At 46.5% G+C, this 27,128-nt stretch overlaps 1 pseudogene; it reads right to left on the reverse strand.

Moving 5' to 3' along the window:
- Positions 1–27,128, reverse strand: part of LOC125536344 — a 53,165-nt pseudogene that overhangs the window by 15,254 nt on the left and 10,783 nt on the right.

The following is a 27,128-nucleotide window of genomic DNA, read 5'->3' on the forward strand; positions in this document are numbered from 1 at the left end:
GTGAGAACATTTATTTTATATTGAGGTGTTGAGTTGAGGCATGTAATGGAAGTGCAGGAGATTGTAATACTTTGAGAATTAATAAAGTTATTATCGTGGGTACTGATTTGGATTTTATGAGTTGTTACTCTATAAAGAAAGATTTTGACCATTTTCGAGGATATGAGAAATATGGTCTATGGATGAATTGGTGCATTTCAAGAGTGGTAGTACCCTGTGAGGACACTTGACCCCTGTGGAAGATAACGTTATTCCACGAAGTGGACTTTGGACAAAATAAGTATGAGTTTTATCTCGATATTCGTGATATCCCAAGAGTATGAAGGGATGAAGTACTATTGGATATAGAGGAGGTATGGTGTTGGTAATATGGAGCAATTGTAACTCCATGAGGAGTCTGAGTAATCACGTCTTTAGTTTGGTGCCAATAGAAGGAAGAGAGACAATTGGATGGATTTAAGAATGCTAGGAAGCTGGATGTTGGAATAATGATCAGTTGCCCCGATGATGAGTTCAAGATTTACAAGTGATGAGATGGGTCATAACCCACAGGCCCCAGGACCTGCCAAGAAGCAAGCACACCCTTGCTGAAGGAAAAACTCTGGAAGAAGATACGACTTTATCAACAGACGATCGTCTTAACATCCCGCATTTTTTTGAAACTTCAAAACATCTTTTTGTTGTAGTTTTCACCGGTTTCCACTAAATGTTGGTTTCCGTATGATATCCCCCCCGCTGCGCGCATGATCTGAGTCCTGCATTCTGACTGGCCAGAACCCAAACCCCACAGATCGTACGTGTGCACCGTTGGGTGCTCCCAGATCGAACGGCAACCCTGAGCCCTTTCAAAAGAAGATACAGTACATGGGTAAGCACTGTGCGCATGCGTCATGTAGCTCACGCTTCCTTCTCTACTAGGTTTTCACTCAAAACAGCCTACCGTTTCTCGCCACTCCTCTCATCGGTTTCCCGCCTCTTCTCCCAGATATGCATGATGCAGATGTTCGTTTAATTTTTATAGTTCATCTCATCCAAAATCAATTAGTTTTGTAAAAAAAACCATTTTAAGATTCATGGAATTGTGCATTGTAAAGGTAAAAACAAGTAGTGATAATTCATTTAAAAAAAGGTTTGGGCAATTAAGATATGGAAGATTCTAGAGAACAAAGGAGAAGTGCTTGTGTTTAGAGGTTTGTGCATTATGCTTAAGTTCAACCATGGAGTCTTCTAGATTGTACATGTGGCAGAATCTGGTGGAATGTAGATGATATCCAACGGCCAGTAGTGCTCGGATTTGCCATCTCTGTACCGTCGGATTGGCTTCATCCAACGAGCAACTTTCATAGTTATTCGCACACTATATATGTGTATAGATGTATAGATGTATAGATGTATAGATATATATATATATATAGATGTGTCCCATGCTAGACAAAATAAAGTTTGAGTGCATGCGTGGGATGACCCCTCCCCCCCCCTCCCGCTGCCGCCTCGAAGTTGGGAAACTGACATCATAGGTATTGAACCAAGCTTGTAGTTGGGTACGTTGTTCGGTTTGTAATGTACTTGGCATCGCCCATCGACGTTGTGCATTTGGGATTTAAACACATCATACACCATCGTACCCATACATATTTTCGGGCCGCATGCAGTGTATACGGGGTCTTCTGATCGACCATGTCTCCCTTGTGCGGTTTTTTGTGATGACGCGGATATATCTGGGCTCCCCGAGTGTATATATATCATCCCTTTGACCGATAACAAGGGGTATGTGTTTGCCATGAATGGATTCCTCCTAGTTCATGTTAGGGCCGGTCACCGTCAAATGTCGGTCAACCAAAACTCGAGCTCATGCGTTGTCAGGATTCCCTCCTAGATGCTCGGATTCTCGGTTCGACCTACATCAAACCCTGCGTGTGTATCTCGTCCTTAACTACCTTTCCTTCATGGTTGTTGTCTGTATCGAGAGGTAGGCATCACATCTAAATTGTACATTATTCTATATTGAAAACACACATCACCCCTCCCCAACGTACATCATTTTTGGCCACATGCAAGAGGTGCTGGTTTTGTGGTCCCTCTTGTGAGATGTTTACGATGGTTGAATCTATTGGCCCAAGCGGTTTATCGACAACAACACCTGTCATTTGACCAAACGAAAGATTCATTGGTCCGTCTTATGGTAGGTCATGTCAACATGCATGTATGACCAAAGTATCGATCATTACGTGCATCCGCCCCACTGACACGAAGTGGGAGGTGGTGGGCCAAGCATCATATCTAGGTACGACATTATGTCATTATATATATCCTAGCTAGGTGGTTGTTAGGGTGCTTTCGGGTTTGCGAGGCAGGTGCCACCAAAGTTATGCATTGTGTATTTAAAGTTTTAAACATCCCCAATATTCGTACATATATTTGGCCACTTCCAGGTGGTTCTTGACTTCTGGCCCGTCTCATCGATCTTCAATGACGCGCCCAACCGTGGGCCCGTGGGGTCAAAGTTGTGTATTGGAAATTTGAAAATCACATACCACCTTTTTCACTCATATATATTTGGGCCACATGCAGGTGTGGCTGTCTTTTGACCCTCCCTAATGTTATATTTTGCAGCAAAGACTGATGATCCTCAACGGACATGGGGTATAATATCTAAACCGTGTGCGATACAAGTGCGATGTGAACACCACGACCGATGTATGCGCATATTAATCCCTTAGTTGTTTTGGTGATTGAAGACAATGTGATTGTGGACTAATCGTGTGCACTGAGTAGTTCAGACATATCATGACTAGGCACAAGACAATTTGATGCCCCTCGAAGACTGTTGAAGATGGTGTTCCTCTACGTTTCTTTTCGGTGGATTTGAGTCATAGGAAAGCCGTACTATTAAGAGGGGATCCACGTCGGAAAGGTTTGGGTGGAATCATCATGTACACGTCTAATCCTTTTGCACCCCCTTTCCTTTGGCTCTTTGGAGCATCCTCCGTTTATTAGTATCTCTGCGAAATGAAGGAGTTCTAGTGTTGTTGCTCTGAGGCTCGCGGTAGTACTGCTCTTTGGAGCGGTAGCACCACGGGTCCTCGCGGTAGTACTAGCCGTAGGCACGGTAGTACCACAGGTTCTCACGGTAGTACCGCTTCTTGGGAGCGGTAGTACCGTGCCCTCAGGCCAGGCTCAGCCGCTCCAGCGGTTGTAGGGGCGGATGTAATTTTTTACATCCGCGTCCTACGCGGTAGTACCGCCACCTGGGTGCGGTAGTACCATGAACCCTGGCCTGGCACAACAACATGAGTGGAAGTAGGGGCGGATGTAATTTTTTACATCCGCGCCCTACGCAGTAGTACCGCTCTAGGCTTGCGGTACTACCGTGTCGGATTTTTGCATAGATCCCAACTCAGCGGAAGTTGCCACAGATGTATTTTTATATGTTCGTGCCTTCCCGTATCTGGACTATCCCTGCCTTGCGGTAGTACTGCAAGGGGGAGCGCACTACAAAAAAAATACACTTCCGTGATGATACGTGTTTGTCACAGTAGGTCACGTTTTTTGTCATGCATGTACATCCATGACGATTTTATGATAGAATCAAGATAGTCATACTTGTGCTGTCGTAGAAGTGTTCCATGACATTACCAAAATTATCATCATGGAAGTGTGCACTTCCATGACGATAAATCGTGTGTCACAAAAGTGCTTTCGTCAAGGGTGACCAACATGTGGCATCCACCATAACGGAATGTTGTTAAGCTATCGGGTCGGGTTTTGGATCCGATAAACCATTAACAGCCCTGACCAATGGGGATTTTCCGCGTGTAAAATCATCATTGGCTGGAGGAAACACGTGTCGGCTCATTGTTGGGACAGATGTCATCCACTCATTGGACAGAAGGCGCCTATGATACGTCGACATGTGGCACTGCCCAACAGAGGCCCATTCCTGTGAAAAGGCCGGCCCGTTTGACTTGGTCCAAAGGTAGTGGGCTGGCCCATGTTAAGCCTGTTAATGACCTGTTCGCATATAGCCCATTTACAGCCCGCTAACCCAAGGCCCGTTATGCCCTATCCGAATTAGGCCAAGTAGCGTCATCTGGGCCATCCAATATGATTCCATCCCGTTTTCACTTCTGCCCATGTATGGCCCATGACGTCTTTCGGCCCATATGAGGCCCTATGTAACTCTTGGCCTATTAACGGCCCGTGGTGAAACTGGCCTGTAATGAATAGTGTATCACTTTACGCCCATTAATGGCCCGTGGTGAAACTGGCCCGTAATGAACAGTGTATCACTTTATACGCATTAATGGCCCGTTATTCCGTTGGGCCATTTCCAACCCATGTTATCTTCCGGCCTTCTCAGAGCCCATTTATTCTTGGGCTCATTTCCAGCATTCATTTACTTACGGCCCATTACTGTCATTTTCTGCTTGTGGGCCAAATTCAACCCGTGGTTACAGTCGGCCCGTTTGTCGTCCGTTAATACGTTGGGCCGTTTTCATAGCGTCATCAAATACGGCCTATTAACGATGGCCCGTTATGGTCGGCCCATGAACGGACGATTCCAACTCTAGCCCGTTTATGGCCATAATGCGGCCTGTTATTGGCCCATGTTTGGCCAATCGGTCATACGGCCCGTATAAGACCCATTGATGATACGGCCCGTAGAAGGCCCATTGTTTCTATGGCCCGTAGAAGGCCCATTGTTTCTACAACTCGTAGAAGGCCATTGTTTCTACGGCCCGTAGAAGGCCCACTGCTTCTACGGCCCGTAGGAGGCCCAGTGTCACTATAGTAAATATTAGCCCATGGTTATTGTGGCCTAGTTTTAAAAAATAGGTTATTGCAGCCACTAGCAAACCGCGGAAAAAGAACTGCACTGACTACAAGCAAACAAATAAACAAGACAACAAGGAAATAAATAAGCAAGCAACTTATGCTAGGATATCACGGCTATTAGACATATTACATCCACGGGGCATCAAAGTTCACCACCAGTGCAAATATAGGGAACAAAGCAGCATATAAACGCCACAACAAAACAACTCCAGAACTGAAACCACTTCAGAAGAGTTCAAGAAACAATATCCTGGGTACCCATAATTCTGGCAAGATGCTTAACAAGCTTATTAACTTTCTCTTGTTTATAGTTTTAACTGGTGCAGTTAAACAAATATATTTTTAACTGGTGCAGTTTATTCTCTGCTGATGTATATCCAGTAGCCCTCATGGTGTGTATCAGTCTAAAACCCGAGATGCACCTGAAGGCAAGAATAGAACCGCTGTTCCTAGTAGCCCCTGAGACTCAGGTCGATGCGCGAAATCAGCCTGAGGATCAACTCCTAGCTTGGCAGCATACCTAGGAATAAAAACATAGTGTAATATATAAGAGATAATAGTGATCGGCGAACAGCCCCCTAAGAGCGGGTCGTGAGAAGTCGCCGTGATATATAGCTTGATGCCAGATAGGTCCAGATGGTACTTATTGCTGTCCAAAGATGCGCTTCCCATAGTTCGATCAAGCCAAACAATGAGCCCTTTGAATTTTCTGCATTGAATAGGCAATGCAGTAAGCCCTGAGACACTGGTCGGGTGGCAACACCAAATCAGGGGATCGATGTGCCCCTTTAATATTTGTAAATAATGAGCGCAAAGCCCAGTAGCCCCCGAGCCTTAATGTGGGCACGGGTGGCCGAATTAAGGATCGATATCCAGAGTAAAATCACAGATTATGTGTAATGATTCTATGTATCCAAGTACTTTTCATCATTATTTTGACTCCATTGTGACCGTTTATGAGTTGAAAGTGGCCCATCGTCGGCTTCTACCCCTTGGTAGATACTACGGAGGGTGTTTCCACAATAACAAATCAACCCTTAGCCGACATCTCGGTGCCCGAAGGCGGTTGTGTTAGCGGAAACGAGGCAATCAGATATGCAGGCTTAAAAACTTTCGCTTAGTCATAGGAGCTTTAAACAGGGAAGCTAGCTATGAGCCCCCGGTTACTGTTCGGCGACATCAGAGGTCAAGCCGTAAACACTTTGGCCAATGTTATGAACGGCCCATCATTTAACATAGTCATCGGATCGCTGACCAGTTTACGCCTATTGTGACAGTCAGTTTTCGGCTTTCTCCACTTAGGTGCTTGATCATGCGAGATGGAAGCACAATCTCAGTGGTTCTCCCTTTGCACACCTAGCCGAACAAAGCGGAACGTAGGAGGAAAGCACAGGAGCCGGCCAACCCAACTATTGACCGAAGACACAATTCGAAACCGATGCATATATAGCAATATCAGAGAATGTTTTTGCCGAATCCCTAAAGGTGTCCGGCGTTGCACTGCGAGACTAATGCTGGAAACGCACAAATAGTTTAAAAGTGCCATCGGCTCGAAAAGCCAAAAAACTTATTCAAAAGTTTAATGTCCCAACTAGATCAAGTGTTCGGTGCCAATCCGAAAATTGGACTTGAAAAAAAAGTGCTTCTGCCGTGCTTTAACATGACACATCCTATCTCAAGACTTCAAGCGGGTCAGCCTATGGCTTCAACCTCCTATCCCGAAGTCGGAGTACTTCTCATTAGGCCAGTTTAGCAAACTAAAATCTAGCGGTTTCGAGAGAGAAATTAGGCTCCTCAGCTAGTGACGACATACTTGTGTCAAAAAAAGACGAAAAACACTTATTATAAAACGGCTCAAATAAACTTAAGAGCCCCCAAGTGACTTGGGTAAAAGAATGATTGCATGTACTGAAGTACTTATATCATATCTATGTTCACCCGAACTTTAAACGCGTCTTAACCGACCGTCGGCTTCTCCCTCTTCGGTCAAGGACCAAAAAGTGTTATGTACTCCACCTGTCGAGAATATCGACGGTGTTTCCAATAACCAGGCAATCAGGCCATAAGGCTGTAACAGACAAAGTGCGCTCAGGGAACTTATGCTATATTACTGCGAAGTGTAAGAAGCATCTTCGAAGAAAATAGTACCCCCACCGATACCTTTCTTCGGTGTTCATTGTTACTATGAGACTTGTGCAATAGATTTTTTGTACTCATGAGTTCCGTTGTGTGCCGACCATCATTGAAAACTATAAGAGTGCTAGCTTTCGGCTTCACCCAGTCTGAGGTCCGGCTCGGCTGACCCGATCGTGACAATCATAGAGGTGCTCCCTTTACTCCCTAGCCGAACAATCGGGAACGTAGGGGTAAACACAGGAGCGAGGCAACCCAGCTTGCAAATCGCTTAAGTCAATATGGTGCATATTGTGGCGTAATACACGAACAAGGAACGAAGCCGTACAAGTGTAATCATATGCAAGAGGAAATGCTTCATGAAGGAAGCCCCCAAGTGAACTGGGTATTTGAATTTGTGCGTCACAAACAAAGTTTGGACAAGGAAATTTTTTACAAGCAACTGGGTATAATGCTTGGTTGAACCGAACACAAGTTAAAAATTTAAAACTTGGAGCATGAAGGCAACTTAGCTGGTTAATGTGTTCGGTATTGACGACGCGGTCCGAGCTTGATGCGGGACAAGGTTCCATCCCCCATGCCGGTCCCGAGGTGGCGGAGCAAAGAGCTCGGCACTCTGAAGTGGTGACATAGCACGGTCAATGCAAGCCGGCAGAGTGATGCCAAATTCCCCGGCATGGGGTAATGAAGTGTTGACGAAGCCCCCCGTCTAGTCGAGGTGACGCCAAAGGATATAGTCCGGCTGAATCATTTTCCTGTGCCCAAAAAATAGTGCAAACCGGAGATAATAATAATAATAAAATCGTTGCATAATAAATAATTTATGCAAAGTGAGTAATAAAAGAAATATGGCCTGGCGCCGAAGTCAATGTCGATGCAGGCCGTCAGCGTGATGTGGTAAAGGCGTGGCAAAGCCTGAATTCACAGGTCGGTCCGAGTTCCGGATGCAGCGTTCGCCGGACTATGTACGGAAACTGACTGAACCACCATGCGATCGTCGTTAATGCTGCCACCATTTGATAGACCTGCGTACATATGATGGACAAACCAGAGTAATAATTCATTGGGAAAAATGAACCCAAACAAGCAAAAAATACTAGGATTAATAGCACCTGGTTTATTTGTTGTAGCAATCCGAAGAAAGGTGATCCCGAAAATTTGGACTCGATTCACATACCCATTTCTTGATGGGCGATAAAGCGACAGTATGGCGATGTTGGCAAAGGTTGGCTCGCCGAGGCAAAGCCCTCAGTCCAGCTAACGTGACGGAGCTGGTCGACTAGTGACACCGAAGTCTCTGGAGTAGGTTGATGAAGAGATGGCAAAGCCCCCGGTCTAGCCGAGATGTCGAAGCCTCGATGTAAGCCGATGAGTCGAAGTAGGTCGGCGTGATGGACACCAGCTTGAAGAAGCAATAGTGCGGCCCTGCCGATCCAGGTCGTGACGTGGTCGATGCCGGCTTAATGAAGTGACCGTGTGGCGATGCCGGTATGCCCGCTCCGTGTAATCCGTAGGGCGGCGATGTTGGTGATGATTTATCCTTCGCGATGCCGGACTCTTGTTCGGCTTGCCGAGATGATTATCCGAAGAAGTTGAGCTCGGCTCAACAAAGTGATGACATGTCTAGCGCAGGTCGGCAGCCTTGGAGCAATATTGCCGGACTGGTTTGACACCAACGTGATGATGAAGATGACCTCAGGGGAGGCTTAAAAATTTACGGGCACGTGTTTAAAAACAATGCACAATACCCTAGAAGAGAATTCCTCTAAAAAGGCTGTCCAATATCACGTTCACAAAGAAACATGAATTCGGGTCGGATCCGTATTCGCACAGAAAACGGATAAGAAAATTGGTCCACTCATCGGAAGGTTCCCGGAGGTTGAACCGTCGGATCGAGCTGAAATTTGGAGGGGTGGTAGATATGGAAATTCTGCAGTAGATGAACGGTTGGATCTTCCAAAGGACCTCCGAGGTGGGCTCTGGAGACCACGCCATAAACTCGTCCATATTTGACAGGGCTCTGATATATCGTAGATTGTCGGATATTTCTCCATCGGAACTCGATGAAATTTTGCATGGCTGTTGTAGATGTAATTCTGCACTATTCCACCAAAGCAATCGGCAAACCGACGCTCGAGGAGGTGGTGACGGCGAATACAAGTTCGCTATCCATAAAAAGAGCACGGCCGCCCGAGGGTAATGTTGACGTTGAGCCCTCGAGCTCCATGGATGACTCCTCTATTATCATGATAGAGATCAGAGTTGATGTTGAAGAAGGCCCCCGTCCGAACATGACGATCAGAGATGGAGCACGGTCCTCGGTCGAGCCAAGGTGACCAGTCGAGCCGGCGTCGCACTTGACCTGCGGGTGAGCGATTGATCCTTTTGCCGATCACACAGCGGAACTCTCAATGAAAGCACCAATGTCGGTGCCAAAACCGGAGAATCTCGGGTAGGGGGTCCCGAACTGTGCGTCTAAGATCGATGGTAGCAGGAGGCAGCGGACATGATGTTTACCCAGCTTCGGGTCCTCTTGATGGAGGTAATACCCTACGTCCTGCTTGATTGATATTGATGATATGAGTATTATAAGAGTTGATCTACCACGAGATCGTAAAGGCTAAAACCCTAGAAGCTAGCCTATGGTATGATTGTTTGTATATATGATCTATCGACTAGCCTGGCCCTGTTTATATAATGCACCAGAGGTCCAGGATAACAAGAGTCCTAGCCAAATACGCCGGTGGGGGAGGAGTCCTTGTCTTGATCACCAAGTCTTGTGGAATCTTCCTTGTATGCGGCAGCTATTCGGACGGGCCCATGAGTATACGACCATGGGGGTCCTCAGCCCAATCCAACTGATCGGGAGACGACGTGATGAGTACCCCCTAGTCCAGGACACCGTCAGTGCACCTCAGGTGGGGTGGATGACGGCACGGCAGGAGTAGGACATAACACACAGAGTTTTCTTTGATGCCTATCTGAAAATGAAGTAAATCTGTAAGGGCTCCTTAGAATTGGAGGATTCTATAAACGCAGGGACAGGAAAAACACAGGAATAGGATAGGAATGCACGTGCAAAACAGAGCATTTGGAAACATAGGATTTCAGTCAACCTAGGTGTTTGGCTCACATGAATTGGAAGAACAGAGGAATGGAGAAACAAAGTGATGCGACAAGTGTACAACCTCTTTGGCATAGCCATGTGGACCTCAGCATCATTGGGTTGGACATGGAGGATGGTGATGATGCTGGTGTGACTGTCGGAGGCGGGGAAGAAGATCCGAGGCCTCTGGAAATGGCGCCAAGGGTACTGCTCTGCTGTGATGGACGGTTCCGTCGTTGGAGCAGCTCCGCTAACGTGTACGGCGACGAGGCTGAAGGATGACAAGACAGACAACGTTAATCTGAAGTGGGACCCTAATATCATCTGCAATAGATGATGTAAAATACATCACCAAAAAGTGCTAGATGTAAAACGCATCAGCCCCGCCACGGCCGCTCCGACAGATGCTGTAAGTACTGTTAACTCTGAACTTAACTAAAGAAAATGAACTTCACAGTTGAAACTAAACTTTACTGTCGAAACTGATTGAAATACTAACAGAGCATTTCAATAGATGTTTAGGGCGTTCGAGCACTAGTAGCAGAGAAGCAGTGATCTAAATCAGCAGACGCTCGGGCAAGGAACACACTAGTAGAGAGCAAGTCATGCAGTAACACTACAAGCGAGTGCTAAAGCAGCAACTCCTGTAGCTGCCGGAGGTCGTGCAGCAGCAGCAGCGCAAGAGAGAGCAAGAGCAAAGCAGCAGCACGAACGAAAGCAGGAGCAGTGCAACAGCGCGACCGACAGCAAGAACAGAGCCACAGCGCGATCGAGAGCTGGAGCAGCTGTAGCTAGTGTTGTTGTGGAAGTCACCGCCGAGGAAGCCATGACATGGGGGGAGACGCCGTGTTTGATGTGGCCGACGATGGCGCCGTCGATGGAGACACGCCATGTGTGCTCGGTATCGAGCACCGGCAGCCCCGTGAGATCAAATAAAAGATAAAATGCAGCGGTGAGTGCAGAACCTCCTTGGTGGCACCGAGTTGGCCTCGGCTTCATCGGAGGAATTGGTGAGGGTGCTGCGGTTCCGGTGGGGCAGGTCAAGACGGCGCTATGGAGATTGAGGTGGCGCGATAGATGAGGCGAACATCGGGGCAGCTCCTTGGAGGTGGAGGACGGGGCGGCTGATCTGGCGGGACAACGAGATCGACAACGAATCCTCATCCAGTGCGGTGGATGAGGGACGACAAGCTGTTGCGGTGGACGACGTAGTCGGGGAAGAGTCTCCGGCTGGGCGGCGGTCGGGAGGCCGATGGAGGGGCCTGGGGTTTCGCGGGTTTTGGCGGCGTCGGTGTACGAATGGGGGCGAAGGGGGAGGGGGGAGCCAAGCTTAGGGACGCGCTTGTCTGAAATGTAGGGTAAGTTACCAGCGTAGCTCCACCGGTTTTGACACCGCGACGTGGAGCTTCATTTCCGGCTGAGGGGTAGTAGGGGGATTTCGTGTGTCTGGGCTGCGGGAGCGATTTCGGATGAGGAGGGAGTTCTTGCGCATCTCCAAATTTTGGGATAACAAGGCGCGGCGCGGGTTGAAGAAGCGGGAGTTTCAAAGCAGGTGAGACAAAAGATACTCGAGCTTGAAAATTTTGGGATAACAAGGTGCGGATTCCTTGTTCGGCAGAACAAACTTAACATGTAAAAAAACAATTCATACAAGACACAAGAGAGTCATATCCCCTTTTACTATATTGCTATAGATGCCATAGAAAAAACTACAAGAAAAATGTAAAAAAACGGGAGAACAAGATTACCCTGCACAGTACCAAATCGATTCGCACTTCCCTCAACAACAACAAAAACAAATCAATTCCCACCAAAGAAAGAGTAATATCCCTTTTTATATGATTACAGATGCCATGATCTCAAATTTCAATTTTTGAATCCACGTCATGTTGAATTTGAATATATCGTTAGGTGACCTTGCGGTTTATAATTGTTGTAGTCGTACATTTTGATCTTCCATCATATATGAACATTTTACTCCACCATGTGAACATATATATTGTCATCTATCATATGGACTAAATTTGAATCAATTTTCCTTATTTGAATATGATTGTTGTCAAGTTATACAATAATTAAAATATTATCTTGATAACAAAAAACATACATATAGCAGTGATCATATTTCACTATGAACTACATGTACCATACGCTCTCCAATTCAAATATTTGTATCCATTTTATGTTGAATTCAAATCATAGTACATTATTGCTCTAGGTAGCGAGATGTTTGGGATAATCTAAACCCTGTTTTCATACGTATAATTTTTGGCTGAATTGGGACAAGTTTTGGTATAAGCCTCTTGCAAAACCGGAGATTCTCTCAACAAGCCTCGTGGTTCCGAGAGGGAACGTGTCACCTTTGTGTGCGAAATGATATACGCTGACTCCCCCCTGATTTTATTTACAGAGGCAACATAGAACTATATGAGTGCCCTATTAAATTTCGGAATTATTTCGGGTTCATTTGGCCTTTTTATACATTAATTGAGTTTCTGGACTTTTAATGTGCATAATCTAAATATGAATTGCATGCAGATGCTCCGGTGCACCAAAGTGGGTTGAAAAATCACATATGTGTCCTTGGTTGAATTTCTAGGTCCCATGGAAGAAATCAGAATGAAATTCAAACATCTGGGCGTCATGACTCAGCCGAGAACATCGAGTAACTTTGATTTTAAATTCATGTAAATCCAAAACTCGCCTGGAAATCATGAAACTTGGCATGGTGTCATGTCATGGCACTAACATGTTGTGGTAAAAAATTGGGCCGATTTGGAAGCTCGTGGTTCTAAGAGGGAACGTGCCACCTTTGAGTGTGAAACGATATACGCTGCCCCCCTTGAGTTTCTTAACAAAGGCAACATAGAACTACATTAGTGTCGTGTTAAATTTTGGAATTATTCCGGGTTCGTTTGTCATTTTTATACATTAATTGAGTTTCTGGTCATTTAATGTGCATAAGTCAAATTTGAACTACAAGCACATGCTCTCGTGCACCAAAGTTGGTTGAAAAATCACATTTGTGTCCTCGGGTGAATTTCTAGGTCTCATGCAAGAAATGAGAATAAAATTAAAACATCTGGGCATCGTGGCTCGGCTGAGAACATTGAGAAACTTGGTTTTAAAATTCTTGTAAATCCAAAACACGTCTGAAAATCATGAAACTTGGCATGGATGTCATGTCATGGTACTACCATGTTGGGGTAAAAAATTTGGCCGAATAGGAACATATTTTGGTATAAGCTTCTTGCAAACCAAAGCTTCTCTCAAGAAGGCTCGTGGTTCTGAGAGGGAACGTGCCACCTTTGAGTGTGAAATGATATACGTTGTCCCCCTTGAGTTTATTTACAAAGGAAACATAGAATTACATGAGTGCCCTGTTAAATTTTGGAATTATTCCGGCTTCGTTTGGCCTTATTTACACATTAATTGAGTTTTGGCCATTTAATGTGCATAATTCAAATTTGAACTACAAGCACATGCTCCCGTGCACCAAAGTTGGTTGAAAAATCACATTTGTGTCCTCGGGTGAATTTCTACTCCCTCCTTCCATCTATATAGGTCCTAATGCGTTTTTTGAGGCTAACTTTGACCAAACGTTAGAGCAATACTATATGACATGCAACTTACGCAAAGCATACCTTCAAATTTGTATGTCAAAGGAGCTTCCAATAATATAATTTTCATAGTATACATCTCATGTGCTATTAATCTTGTCAATAGTCAAAGGCTGTCTTGAAAAACACATTAGGCCCTATATATATGGAAGGAGGGAGTAGGTCCCATGAAAAAAATGAGAATAAAATTCAAACATCTGGGCATCGTGGCTCGGTCGAGAACATTGAGAAGCTTGGTTTTAAAATCATGAAACTTGGCATCGTGTCATGTCATGGTAGTACCATGCCGTGGTAAAAAAATTGGCCGAATAGGAACAAATTTTGGTATAAGCTTCTTGCAAATTGGAGCTTCTCTCAAGAAGGCTCGTGGTTCTGGGAGGGAACGTGTCACCTTTGTGTGCATAATTCAAATTTGAAATACAAGCACATGTTCCAGTGCACCAAAGTTGGTTGAAAAATCACATGTGTGTCCTCGGGTAAATTTCTAGGTTCCATGCAAGAAATGGGAATGAAATTCAAAATTCTGGGCATCGTGGCTGGGTTGGAAACATTGAGAAACTTAGTTTTTTAATTCCTATAAATCCAAAACACGCATGAAAATAATGAAACTTGGCTTGGTGCCATGACATGGCACCAACATGCTGTGGTAAATTTGCAGTCTGATTTGCGAAGGAGCACACATTAACAATCAACAAAGTCATTTTGGAACAAGTGCTATCACGTTACAATCGGAAACACAAGTATTATTGAAACCGTGGGCGTTCTACTTACTAGTACCATTTACGTGCTGCCACGCGTCCCCATTTTTTATTAGCTAGGAGGCGCCGTGCATGTAGCTATTTGAGTACGAGAGGCGTGTGATCAGACCCCTGCGCGTGCCTATCGGGAGGAGATCCCTTTGACCTCCATCTGCCGTCCACCTCTCTCCCAAGGTCTCCATTAATGGCGCAGAGCCTCTGTTTAATGGCGTGGCTATGTCTCACTCGACTGAGATTTAAGAGAGAAAAAGAAAATCTGAAAGCACGGATCTTGATGTAAGATCCGACGGACCTATATAGCATCTACTGTGACTTATAGCAAGACTGATGAATATATAAGGACGATTATTTATTTTTTTGATCAAAGAAGGGCTTGCCCCTTCCGATTTTCATTACTAAAAACCACCACAATTCACAAGAAGTTCAGCACTACTCCAGTCTAAGACGAAGGACTAAAAGCTACCAGATTGAAATCGCAACATCCCAAGAGGCCAACAAAGGCCAAACATCCGCGCTAGAACCCAACTTTTCACAACCGACGACACAATCCACATCCTAAACCGATTATTACATCAAAAGAAACCAGGAAACTAGTTCGGACGATCTTCTCCCTCAGCTCTTTCGTGTCCTCAAGACGTTACTTGAGAACATCCACGGATTCCTCCACCAGCCTTTGGCGCTCATTGCGGAGCATGTCATTCTTGTCCATAAGTTTCTTGACGATGATGTCGGTCCTCTCCAACAAGGCACAGGTCTCCTCCTGCTGGTCTGCACTTCGGATGATGTTCTCCCTCAGCAGGTCGCGCTCGGCCCGGAGCCTCTCATTGCCCTCCCTTAGTTGTCGGATGACGCCGGTAGCCTGTTCAAGCGAGGCTATCATGTTGTCCTGCAACCTCTCCGAGCCGGAGATCTGATCCATCTGGCTATGGACGATCGCATGCATGTGCCTGTAACAGTCGTCGCCTGCCTGCGGGAAATTTTCCCAGGCCGCCGCGCCGCAGCGGGACCTCTGTGATGCCACTTTCGTGCGGCGGGACATGTCGGCTGCTCTCGCAGCGAGGCGGGACATCTCTCGTGCTTCCTCTTCCATGCTTGCCTCTCCTTGGTGGCAATCTCTCGACCCAGAACTCACGCTGGCCATGGCAGACGCAAGAGAAGGATGCTGAATGACTTTTTTCTTTTTGTCGATGAGGAGTTGAGGAGGAATGTGCAGTCATCTTGGCATACTAGTATTTATAACCGAGTACTAATACGCTCCTAAGTGGGAAACCGTTTTGGTTGTGATCAGTGTGAACATGTTTGCAATTCAATATACTCCCCTTTTGTAAGGCCCCGCTTTGGAAAGGTGCATGCATGCAACCATTTCATTCGTTGCATTCAAAGCCATTGTTGTTGGTGCCATGGCTGAAAAATTAATATACTTGATGCGTGCTTTTTCATTGGCTGCATGCATGTGAGAGAGTGCATTGGGAGTGAAATGAAAGAATTAATGTGAGAAAATTACTATGTGTCTTGGTCTAAGAGAAATTGTCTTTAGGCCTAATAATCCCGGGCGGAGGGAGTAGCGTGGTACTAATACGCTTCTAAGTGGGAAACCGTTTAGGTTGTGATCGGTGTGAACGGGTTTGCAATTCAATATAGCTTGGTACTAATACGCTCCTAAGTGGGAAACCGTTTAGGTTGTGATCGGTGTGAACAGGTTTGCAATTCAATATAGCGTGGAGTAATTTGCAATTCAAATTTTAGTTTTTCCATTTTATAAGGCTCAATTTGGTTGTTCCCCAACACATGTTCAGATTCCAAGATGCACTAAATCATTGCATGCAAGTATTAAGAGAAAATTGACCAATGCATGTACTTTATGCATGCATGCATTGCAATTAATGCATCGAAAAACATAATTTTTTGAGAAAAACAAGAGCATTAATTAGGTGCTTTTGCAAACTACAAAAAATATTCCACTACTCACCATCTTGGTTGGTGAGATTTTTGAATTAAGCCATATAAACCGGAAAGGAGGGAGTATTGCTGTGTACGTCCAATAACTCGCACCGTCGTATACATATCTTACGGTTCATGGGGCCTTCGACAGGAATAGCTGTGTGGCGAGCTCTAGGCTAGTCTTTTTTTCAGACGCATTAAACCTATCTCTCGGGACTTCTCGCATGCACCATCGTGCCACCCACAAAAACTGGTACTCTGAGTTTAGTAGTACGTTATACAGGAAGAGAAGAGGTGCACGCACGCACTCGTCCTCTCACACACGCGTCTGTTTTTTCTCGAAAAGGAGGATGATGACCCCCGGCCTCTACATCTGGGAGTCACACATGCATCTGTAGCTATGAATTGTAGTGTTCTCAACCATCCGATTGGCTCTATCATGGATGTACCTATATACTAAAACATGTCTAGATACATCTATATTTTGACAAATGGAAGGCATGTATTGTGGAATGGAGGGAGTGCTTGTCATCAAAATGGATAAAAAGGGACGTATCTAGAACTAAAATACGTCTGCATACATCTCCTTTTATCCATTTTGATGACAAGTAGTACTTATCCGTTCGACTGTTGGAAATTACTGATCTGATGTCGAAGTAATTGCTGCATCGCCACCAAAACTCACCATTTCTTAAGCTAAAGTAGACAAAGGTAATCCCTATATTAGCATATTACTAAGATAAACAGAAGGCATTGTAGAAACATTTAGGACGTGAGCTTGTCAATCTGAATGTGGAGGGACACAAGCTTAGCCCCGGCCAGCAGCTTGGGCGGAACTATTAAGAAGGTCAGCTCCTGCATGTCGATTTTGCTGGGATCCTTGCTGCTTGTCACCTCCATTTCCACCTTGACGGCGTCGGTTGTGCCTTTGGGCTCCCCCGGTGGGCCGTTCGCCCACAGCTTGGCCACATAGTGAAGCAGTGGGGATGCCCCTGCTTTGATGCAGACGACCGACACGGCGATAGGAGCACCGATGTCGAGCACGCCGCCGACCAAGAAAAACGCGCGGAGGTCCTCCTCCGCGAACAGCAAGAGTCGTGGCTCCGACAGTGGCACTTGCAGCTGGAGCACCTTGCCGTACAGGATCATGTGCACGGGCATGGGATGCGCGGTGCTGATGTCGTGGTAGAGCGCCGGCGGCGGGCCTTCATAGCCACAGACGGGCACGGGGCATTTTGCAGGGCGCGAGCGGACACACGCTCTGGTGATCGGCGAGCTTGTGGTAAGTGACCTAGAGCCCACAGCCTTCGTGCGGGCACTCCACCCTCACCGACGAAAGGACGGAGTCCACCGCCGTGTTCCGCACGTCGAAGCCACCACCGCGCTCACACTTCTGGCACTGCCGCTGGTTCCCGGGGCGCTCGACGCGGCAGTCCGCGCAGGCCAGGTGCCCTCCCTTGCACTGCAGAAATCAATCGAACAACACATCAATCAAGAAACCTGCACCTTGCTCAATCAGCCGAACGGACGAGGTGTATTCGAACCTCATACACTGGAGGCGTCAAGGGGCGGAGGCACAAGGGGCAGTAGAGCACGGTGAGGTCCATCGAGATCTTAGAGAGCTCCATCATCGGGTCCTGTTCGGTCTGCATGATCTTGCCCTCCTCGTGCACAACCATCTCTCGACTTGGGCCGGGGTATTACAAAGCTTTACCATCACATATTTTATACTACTTCAAGGTGCATTAAATCAACACATGCAAGTACTCCCTCCGGTCATTTTTACTCCGCACATTAGCTTTGTCTGAAATCAAAGTTTGCTAAGTTTGACCAAATTTATATTAAAAAATATTAACATCTATAAGATCTAATACATATAATATGAAAATATATTTCGAGATGGATCTAATAATAAATATGTTGTTATGTGAATGTTAATAATTTTTTGTATAAATTTGGTCAAATTTGGATGAGATTGACTTCAGACAAACCTAATATGCAGAGTAAAAAGGATCGGAGGGAGTATCAAAAGGAGAGTCACGGCATGCATGCATGCGTTGTAATTAATGCATCGGTAAACGCAAATTATTGAAATATATCGAGTGCAGTGCTTTGATGTGTCGCGTCAACTCGTACATCAACGAGAAGTTTGATTATCCTCTCCCTCGCGGACTTAACTACACCTGCCTTTGGCTGTATGACAGGTTGGCCACACGCCTGTCGGGCCCACCTATCATATACGCAAAGGCATGAGCGTCCCTCCCTCGCCCATGAGTGTGGTGGTTGCCAAGACTAGGAGAAGCTTTCGCTACACGCTCCCCCTCCCGCACGTGGTGGACATGCACCAGTACAATCGGTGTCAGATGGCCAGAAGCGTACTGCAGTACTCCTCCAGTGCAGTAGTACTCCATCATTGTTCGACTTCCCGAAGAGGCGAAGAGCCAAGAGCAGCCCGGATGCTCGTGTGGCAGTTTCATGTGTAGAGTAGTCTAGGATAGCGTGTACCGTGCCTGTAAGCTTAAAATCATTGGGGTCGGCTCCATGCTATGTGGCCATCTCGAAGTTTTTGTAAAAAAATAGTCTTCTGGCCCTATCTGACACCCTGGTGATTGTAGTTTGCACGCTTATCTGGTCAAGACAGGAATATATATTTTAATTTGTTTTTTTCGAAAAGGGGGGGACTCCCCGGCCTCTGCATCAGAACGATGCATACGGCCACATATATTTTAATTTGTGGTGGGTAAATGTTAGAGGTTGCAGCAAATATACTGTACACTTCGGGCCTTTCAGCCAAGTTTAGAGGCAAGCATGTGGGGCCAGTGCTATCATGTGTCGCGTCAACTCGTACAATGAGGAGAAGCTTGATTTTACTACATGCCTTTTCCCTCACCCATGCGCGCCGTTGCTCACAAACGAGGACAGGCTTTTGCTTAGTAGTACTTCTACAACAAGCTATCCGTCCCGCTCGCGCAGGACGGACATGCAGCAGTGGATTCGACACTGTAGAAACAGTAGTAGTAACATCATTGTTCGTCTTCTCGAAGAGGCGAAGAGCCAAGCGCAAACCAAACGTTGCAGTTGCGAACATTGGAGCACGCATATAGCCAGGCTCTTGCATGAGACAAAATTGCTATGTGAGCCCACTATTGTACTAGTACGTTGTAACGCCCTCGATGCGGCTATAGCTCCCACGTGTCGAGGCATGACTTAGAGACATAACCGCATTGAAAGCAATCTCGCAAGTCAGGCAATCATTACAACATCCCATGTAGTACATAATAAAAGGGGGAGATACATAGTTGGCTTACACTCGCCACGTCACATCAGAGTACATAAATAACATCCATCAAACAATCACTCATGGCCCGACTACGGCGCCCAAATAGAAAAGAACCCAACATGCGACAAGGCCCTGAATCGAACCCCAACTAGGCACCACTACTGATCATCGGGAAAGGAAACATAATAACGCTGAGAGTCCTCGTCGAACTCCCACTTGAGCTCGTACTCGTCACCTGGAGCGGAATCAACTGGTCCTGCATCTGGAATTATAGTATCTATGAGCCACAGGGACTCAGCAATCTTGCACCCTCGCGATCAAGACTATTTAAGCTAATAGGAATGGATAAGGCAAATATATGTGGAGCTGCAGGAAGCGACTAGCATATGTGGTGGCTATCTTATACGCAAAAGAGAGCGAGAAGAGGAGGCAAAGCACGAGCGAGAAGCTATAAGAACAACCTGCGCAAGCATTACTCCAACACCGTCTCCACTTCCCGAACTCCGCCGAGAAGAGGCCATCACGGTAACACACTCAGTTGATTCATTTTAATTAATTAAGGTTCAAGTTATCTACAACCGGACATTAACAAATTCCCATCTGCCCATAACCGCGGGCACGGCTTTCGAAAGTTCAATCCCTGCAGGGGAGTCCCAACTTAGCCCATGACAAGCTCTCACGGTCAACGAAGGAATAGACCTCCACCCGAGACACACCGATCAGACTCGGTAACCCGGTACAACAAGACAATTCGACAGGTTAAAACAAGACCAGCAACACCGCCCGAATGTGCCGACAAATCCCGATAGGAGCTGCACATATCTCTTTCTCAGGGCACACTCAGATGAGCCAGACGTCGGGTAAGCCAGCCCAGAGTTGCCCCTGGTAGCCTCGGACATCGCTCAGTGGGACCAACACTCAGAGGAGCACTGGCCCGGGGGGGGGGTTAAAATAAGATGACCCTTGAGTCTGCAGAACCCAAGGGAAAGAAAAGGCTAGGTGGCAAATGGTAAGACCAATGTTGGGCATTGCTGGAAAAGCTTTAATCAAGGCGAACTATCAAGGGGTTCCCATTATAACCCAACCGCGTAAGGAACGCAAAATCCGGGAACATAACACCGATATGACGGAAACTAGGGCGGCAAGAGTGGAACAAAACACTAGGCGAGAGGCCGAGCCTTCCACCCATTACCAAGTATATAGATGCATTAAGATAACATGGCAATATAATGATATCCCCAAAGTGTAAATAAATGATGTTCCAACAAGGAACGGCCTCCAATCTTCACCTGCAACTAGCAACGCTATAAGAGGGGCTGAGCAAAGCGGTAACATAGCCAATCAACGGTTTGCTAGGACATGGTGGGTTAGAGGTTGACATGGCAATTGGGAGGCTGACAAGCAAAAGGTAGGCATCGTAGCATTGGCATAGCAAGAGCGAGCAAACTAGCATAGCAAAGATAGTAGTGATTTCGAGGGTATGATCATCTTGCCTGCGAAGTTGTCAGAGTTGACTGGATCCTCACAAGCAAACTCAATGGGCTCCTCGGTAGCGAACTCGTCTCCTGGCTCTACCCAAACAAGACAAACAAACAACAAGGATACAATAAACCACGTGCAAGACCAAGCAATCTGATGAAATGATGATATGCTATGCGGGATGCGATGCGGGATGCAAAATGCAAGATATGACAGGAAATGCATGAACCTGGCCTCAACTTGGAATTCCAAGGGTGCCACTGGATAGAGGGGATGAAATCGCTTGAAAACGATATAAAGATCATTGGAATCGGAGTTACGGTTTGGAAATGGCAAGCGTTTTAAGATATGACACCGGTCTGCGATTTACAGCAAGTAGGCATCTAAACGCAACGAAATGAACATGCTACAGCCACCAATCATGACAAAAAAATACATGGCAGCGATTCACACAAGATGCTTAACAAAAGACTAGCACTGAGCCACGGCCAATTCATCCATTAAGAGGTTCAAACAAGCATGGTAAAAACGCAAATGCAAAACAGATTCCAGACTTTGTGAAATTAACACTAGTCTGAAATTTCAGATCACGAAGCCCTCTTCGGAGCAGCAAAACAACATGATACATGACCTGATTATGACAAGTAAGAACATGGCCTGGAGCTACTCAACAAGCTTAACAAAATACCCGAAGTGATCTGGGGCCAAAAGGGTTCACAAAATATAGTAACGGGCACACGAACATAGCTAAAACACAATCAGTTTTCAGACTTAGTGAAAACTGAGACATGCTGAAATATAACTCACGAAGGCATGTAAACGAGCTTGATGCACTCACCACGGTGCAAGTAATGGCAAGGCAGGCATACATCCATTAAGAAGGCACAAAATACAAGCTAGAAATGGCAAGAACAATGGCATAGCGTGCACGGGTCAACTACAACAACGCCGGCAAAATCGCAAATGAGTTGACGATCTGCCCAGATTCACCACGAAGCAAAAGTAGAGCAAGATTGAGTCAAGCTATGGTGCTCCATAATTGCGAACAAAGACATGGATGGATAGAGAATAACATGAATAACAAAAGTCCCTTACTGATCATCCTCAAAAGAGGCACGGATCATTAGGAAACAAGCTGAACATATGGCATCATGAACTAAAATATCCCAGACTTAGTGAAAAGAACTAAGTCCCTGAAAACAGATTTCCCGGGTGCCTCACTTTGCAAGCTTGCACAAGTCACCACACACATCCTAAAAATGCATGGGTTGCACATATGGAAATAAGACAAAATCCTTAACAAAACATATGAAGGACTCACAGGCATAGCATGCACACAATAATCATGGCAAAAATGACAAAAGTCTAAGATGAACTAGCAGATCTGACAATTAACTCACGAAGCCTCCTTCTAACAGCATTTTGAGCATCAAGATGAACTCAAATGAAAATGAAGCAATGGAATGAAATGATGTACTCGTCGAGGCGAACATTTTGAAATATTAAACGCCGAAATCGGAGCTATGGATGCAAAGTTACAGGCGGTAAAAGTAGGCATAAAAACTTAGGGGGGAGAGGGAAAAAGTGAACCCTAGGAATTTTGGATCTCAGATCTGGAACGGGCACTGTTCATCGGGCGCGCGAACCGAGGTGCTCCAGCGAGCTCGAACCGGCTCCGGCGAGGTGGTGGCCGAGGCGGCCGGGTCCGGTGGCGGCGAGGTGGCGCCGGCCCGGGGCGGCGCGGGGCGGCGAGGGGCGACCGGGCCCCGAGGGAAGGTGGCGCGGGGCGCCGGCGTCGGTGGCTGCCGGATTAGGTGGTCGGGCGGCGGGCTCCGGCGTTGGGACGCGGTGGTGCGGTGGTCGGCGACGGGCGGCGGCCGGTCGCGGGGAAGACGAAGGCGGCGCGGGGAGATGGCCTCGGGCCCGGGTGGAGGAGGAAGGGGGCCGGCGCTGGGCCTACGGGCCCGCGTCGGTGGCGGCGGCGATGCGGTCCCCCAGGGACACGTGGCTGCGGCTGACTGGATAGCGGCGGCGGGCGGACGCGTCCGGCCGGGGGCGGACGTGTCCGTCGGTGCGAGGATCTTCTTTTTTTTAGAACTAGGGTTTCGAGGGGGAAGACGAGATCCGAAAATGGAGGGGGTATATATAGGCATAAGTAGACCTAGGAGAGTCCAAATGAGGTGCGGTTTTCGGCCACACGATCGTGATCGAACGCTCTAGGACATGCAGCAGAGTTTGGTGGGTTTTGGGCCAAATTTGAGGGGTGTTGGGCTGCAACACACACGAGGCCTTTTCGGTCCCTCGGTTAACCGTTGGAGTATCAAACGAAGTCCAAATGATACGAAACTTGACAGGCGGTCTACCGGTAGTAAACCAAGGCCGCTTGGCAAGTCTCGGGCCAATCCGGAAATGTTTAATCCCCACACATGAAAGAAAGCTAGAAATGGCCACCGGAGGAGAACGAAGCGCCGGAATGCAAAACAGACAACGGGGAAAATGCTCGAATGCATGAGATGAAGACGTATGCAAATGTAATGCACATGATGACATGATATGAGATGCATGAAAACGAAAACAACACACGGAGACAAAGACCCAAACCCGAGAAATAAATATAACTTAACGCCGGAAACGGCAAGAGTTGGAGTACAAATAGGGAAAGTTACATCTGGGGCGTTACAACACTCCACCACTACAAAAAGATCTCGTCCCGAGATCTAGGACTGAAAGAACTCCGGGTACTCAGAACGGAGGTGATCCTCGCGTTCCCAGGTAGCTTCACCGTCGGAATGGTGAGACCACTTGACTTTGAGAAATTAGATTGACTTGTTGCGAGTCTTGCGTTCAGTCTCTTCAAGAATAGCAACTGGGTGCTCACGATAGGAGAGATCTTCTTGGACCTCAATGTCCTCGAAGTTGACGGTGCGGTCAGGAGTCTTGAAGCACTTCCGAAGCTGAGAGATGTGGAACACATCATGAACATTTGCAAAGTTTGAAGGAAGCTCGAGTTGATAGGCGAGGTCGCCTCTCTTGCTGACAATCTTGAAAGGTCCCACGTATCTAGGGGCAAGCTTCCCTTTGATACCGAAGCGACGAGTACCTTTCATAGGAGAGACACGGAGGTAAACATGATCTCCAATCTCGAAAACCAAATCACGGTGCTTACTATCATAGTAGCTCTTCTGGCGGGATTGGGCTGCTTTGAGGTTATCACGAATGACTTTGCACATTTCTTCTGCTTCTGTGATTAAGTCATTACCCAGCAGCTGACGTTCACCGGTTTCAGACCAGTTGATAGGGGTACGACACTTCCTGCCATACAGGATTTCAAAAGGGGCCTTGCCCGAACTTGCTTGAAAACTGTTGTTGTATGAGAATTCAGCATAAGGAAGACAATCCTCCCACTTCATGCCGAAGGAGATCACACAAGCCCTGAGCATATCTTCAAGAATCTGGTTGACACACTCGACTTGACCGCTTGTTTGAGGATGGAAAGCAGTGCTGAAGCGGATGTTAGTGCCCATGGCCTTCTGAAAAGAATCCCAAAACTTCGAGGTAAAGATGCTGCCACGGTCTGAAGAGATCACTTGAGGAATACCGTGCAGAGAGACAATGCGAGAGGTATAGAGTTCCGCCAATTGAGCTGCAGCGATCGACTCTTTGATAGGCAGAAAGTGAGCCACTTTGGTGAGCTTGTCGATGACAACAAATATAGCATCATTGCCACGCTTGGACTTTGGAAACCCAGTCACGAAGTCCATTTCAATGTGGTCAAACTTCCATTCTGGAATGGCAAGAGGTTGGAGGAGACCAGCTGGCCTTTGGTGTTCTGCCTTCACTCTTCTACAGACATCACATTCATTCACGAATTGAGCGATCTCGCGCTTCATTCGAGTCCACCAATATGCTTTCTTAAGGTCCTGATACATCTTCATGCTCCCAGGGTGGATGGAGAGGAGAGAATTGTGAGCCTCGTTCATGATCACTTTACGAAGTTCACCTTTGGGCACAACAATACGATCCTCGAAGAAGAGAGTGTCCTTGTCATCAAGGCGGTAGCACTTGTACTTGGACTGACTCTTGGCAATCCCAATCTTCACCTTTTTCACCATAGCATCAAGAAGCTGGGCTTGGCGAATCTGGTCTTCTAAGGTAGGAGAGACTTGAAGGTTGGCGAGGAAACCTTGAGCAACAACTTGCAGATTAAGTTTGCGGAAAGCTTCACAAAGCTCGGGTTGATAAGGCTTGAGAATCAGACTATTGCAGTAGGCCTTTCTGCTCAAAGCGTCAGCAATCACATTAGCCTTGCCTGGAGTATACTCGATACTCGGATTATATTCTTGAATCATTTCAACCCATCGAGTTTTCCTTAGGTTGAGATTAGGCTGAGTGAAGATGTACTTGAGACTCTTGTGATCAGTGAAAATGTCCACTTTTCTTCCCAATAGAAGATGTCTCCAAGTCAAAAGAGCATGCACAACTGCCGCCAACTCGAGATCATGAGTGGGGTAGTTCTTCTCATTAGGCTTCAACTGGCGAGATGTATAAGCAACCACTTTCTTCTCTTGCATCAAAACTGCGCCAAGACCTTGGAGAGAGGCATCACAAAAGACCTCGTACGGCTTGGATTCATCAGGTGGAGTCAGAACTGGAGCAGTGATCAATTTCTCTTTCAAAGTGTTGAAAGCAATATCACACTCCGGAGACCAAACATACTTGACGTGCTTCTGAAGAAGATTTGAGAGAGGCTTCGCGATCTTAGAAAAGTTTTCAACGAATCTTCAGCAATAGCTTGCGAGACCGAGAAAACTGCGGAGTTTCTTCACATTCTGAGGAGGTTCCCAATTCACAATTGCGGAAACCTTCTCGGGATTCACGGAAATGCCCTTGGCAGAGATGATATGACCAAGATAAAGAACCTCATCGAGCCAAAATTCACACTTGGAGAACTTGGCGTAGAACTGATGTTCCCTGAGCTTATCGAGAACCAAACGCAAGTGCTTGGCATGATCTTCCTTGTTCTTGGAGAAAACCAGAATGTCGTTGAGATAGACCAAAACGAAGTCATTGGTGTAGGCGTTGAAGATGAAGTTCATCATGCGAGAGAACGTCGGAGGAGCGTTGGCGAGGCCAAAAGACATGACAGTGTATTCATATGAACCAAAGCTTGTTCTGAATGCTGTCTTGGGAATATCTTCTTCACGAATGCGAATCTGGTGATAACCCATACGGAGATCAAGCTTGGAGAATACTTGGGCACCTTTGAGTTGTTCGAACAGCTCATTGATGTTGGGAAGTGGGTATTTGTTCTTGATGGTCTTCTTGTTCACCGGACGGTAATCAACACAAAGTCTGTCCGTTCCATCCTTCTTCTTCACAAAAAGAACACCACAACCCCACGGAGAAGTACTAGGCCGGATGAGACCCATTCTTTCTTGCTCATCGAGTTGCTTCTTCAGCTCCTTCCACTCTTCAGGTTCGAGCTTGTAGGGACGTTTGCACACAGGTTCCATGCCAGGCTCAAGTTCAATAACGAATTCAACTGGCCGGTGCGGAGGCATTCCTGGGAGCTCTTATGGAAAGACGTCTTGATATTCGCAAACCACTGGAATTTGAGAGATGGCATCCAATTCACCCTTCTCATTGAGAGAAAACAGACGGATAGTATTATCCCGAGCGGCAAAGATAATTACGTCCTCAGACGAATGAGTCAATTGAATCTGTCTGGCCGCACAATCAAGATGTGCCTTGTGCTTAGAAAGCCAATCCATTCCGAGAATAAGATCAATATCCGAGTTACCAAGAACCACCGGAGAAGAGAGAAATTTGCAATCGCCCAATGTGATAGAAACATCTGGGACAAACGCGCTTGCATTCATAAATTTACCCGGAGAAACCACAGATAACTGTCTAGGCAAATCTTGCAAAGGCAACTCATGCTTAGAAACAAATGGCCTCGAGATGAAACAATGTGA

Source organism: Triticum urartu, chromosome 2 (assembly GCF_003073215.2).
Source record: "Triticum urartu cultivar G1812 chromosome 2, Tu2.1, whole genome shotgun sequence".
In the NCBI taxonomy this organism is placed as follows: Eukaryota; Viridiplantae; Streptophyta; class Magnoliopsida; order Poales; family Poaceae; genus Triticum; species Triticum urartu.